The following is a 2,500-nucleotide window of genomic DNA, read 5'->3' as shown; positions in this document are numbered from 1 at the left end:
TATTATTATTATTATTATTATTATTATTATTATTATTATTATTATTATTATTATTATTATTATCATTATCATCATTATTATTATTTCGCGTTTTTTACTTTTATGACATAAATAGCCTTATTTTGTCTGTATTTGAAAGTTTTATTTATTTAAACGTTTACTGCTCTCATATTGTTTCCCCTAGTCTTTTATTATTGAATTTGTATGTTATAGGCCTATTATTATTATTATTATTATTATTATTATTATTATTATTATTATTATTATTATTATTATTATTATTATTATTATTATTACTATTATTTAATTATTATTTTTATTGTTTGTTGTTTTAAAAAAAAACGCGAAGGAACGACAACAACAAACAATAAAAATAATAACAATTAAATGACATAAATAGCCTTATTTTGTCTGTATTTTAAAGCCTCATTTATTTAAATGTTTACTGCTTTTATATTGTGTTTCCCCCATCTTTTATTATTGAATTTGTATGTTATAGGCCTATTAGGCCCTATTATTGTTGTTATTATTATTATTATTATTATTATTTTTATTATTTAATTGTTATTATTATTGTTTGTTGTTGTTCTTTCGAGTTTTTAGATGACAATTTAACCTCATTTTTACCGTATTTAATCGTGGTATACTTTCATGTTTATAATTGGTTAATATTTCGTGTTTTCTAATTTTATAACATAAATAGTTTAGCCACATTTTGTGTGTTTTTTTTTTAAGTTTTACTTATGACAACTTAGCCTAATTTTTTACCGTATTAATTGTTTACACATTGTTAATAGTTATTTTTTATGTAGGGCCACATTGCAATGTGTTTTAATTCTTAAAGAAAACGTTCATAGACCATTTTGGCTTATTGCCGTTTTTGACTTTGGCCTATTGCCGTTTTGGTCCATTGCCGTTCTGGTCAGAAAGTGTTTTGCCTTTTTGGTCATTGCCGTTTTGACTTATTGCCGGTTTGACCAGAAGCTTTATAAACAATAGAGGACATGGACTTACCTCAAGCAATAGTTTATTAAGGAGTCAAAGCCTGACACTGACAGTAGCAAATTGGCATAAATCAATGGCTTTGAATGGCATTTTAAAAAATGTAGTTAATTATTGACATATGCAGAAGCAAATAAATACACAGAAAAACATATAAATCAAGAATTTACCTTCCTTGGAAATAAACTTGAGCATTTCAATGGCGAATAAATGATAAAAAAAAAAAGCTCAGGATATGTTGTCAGTAATATTCTATTACTGTAGACCTTTTGTCACTGTAATACGGTATACAAGAAAATATTGATCAACGAAGTCTATTTTACGAACCAGTCGAATGAAAATAATACTCAACGAAAATTCGTAGTCAACGAAATGAACCAGTCGAATAAGTCCAATGATAAAATTTGGATATTCCCATATTAATCGAATTGTTTTGGTAGCCGTTTTGCGTTTTGGCGACTGGGGCATTCTCTACTTTTTAATATTAGTGTGGAACGCCAATGGAGTTTCACGTTACCATCATAATTGTAACGTATTCTTTGGAACATAAGTGATAGGCCTAATAATTACAGTACCGTACTCGCGCGAATAAGCGCCCGGGCGCTTAAAATATTTTTTGCACTTTCTGAGGGGCGCTTATTCAAACGGGGCGCTCATGAAAACAGAGTGGAAATTGAGGGGGCGCTTATGGAAATAGATGAAAATCGAGGGGTTCTTATGCGAACTTTAAAATTAAATTCAAGAGGCACCTTTTGAATGAAAAAAAGATTATATAAGGACGAATGGTGGTTAGGCGGAAAAGATAATCGTCCAGAGAACATGGCTCATGACAAGAATGCTGTGAATATTTATAACAGCAGGGGTCAAGTGCGTCGATCCGTGGCTGAAAGTGGGTGGGGGGGACGAGATGAAAAATAAATCCTTGGGCCGTAGGCCCAAGCTATGGTTGGGGACCAGGGGCGAAGCCCCGGAAGCTCTGGCGCATATAGCCTTTTAATTGATTTTAAGCAATGCAATTAACATTTATTTCCATACAAAATTTTTAAAATATCCAGTGGCGGATCCAGTAATTTGAAATAGAGCTGGGCCCATAGAGGGACTTTTACAGATGGAGAGTGTAGCTGGACTACCACCTCAGCCCCACCATGGTTGGGGCTGAGGTAAGAAAATTTATGATTATGGCACCTCCAGTTGGTCGGAAATGGCACTCTCAGACTGAATTTGAATATAATTTTAAATTTTCTCCACTTTTAAATTTCGAAAAAAAAAAAAAGATAGTGATGGTGGGCCGGCTGGGCCCCTTGAATCTGCCACTGAATTAGTCATCATAAAAAGTTTTTAAAATTATCCCTTTTAGTCATAATTATGCACGCTTATATATTTCGTGCAAACTAACATTCATAAAAATAATGATTTATTATCTACTGATTAGCTTGTAACGTATTCAAAATTCGAACTATGAAAAACAAATAAGATAAACTTAAAACAGTCATTAATT

Source organism: Anneissia japonica, unplaced genomic scaffold (genome assembly GCF_011630105.1).
Source record: "Anneissia japonica isolate Jap-2015-1 unplaced genomic scaffold, ASM1163010v1 scaffold287748_len1686314_cov196, whole genome shotgun sequence".
NCBI lineage: Eukaryota > Metazoa > Echinodermata > Crinoidea > Comatulida > Comatulidae > Anneissia > Anneissia japonica.
Note: the sequence above shows the minus strand (reverse complement) of the source record.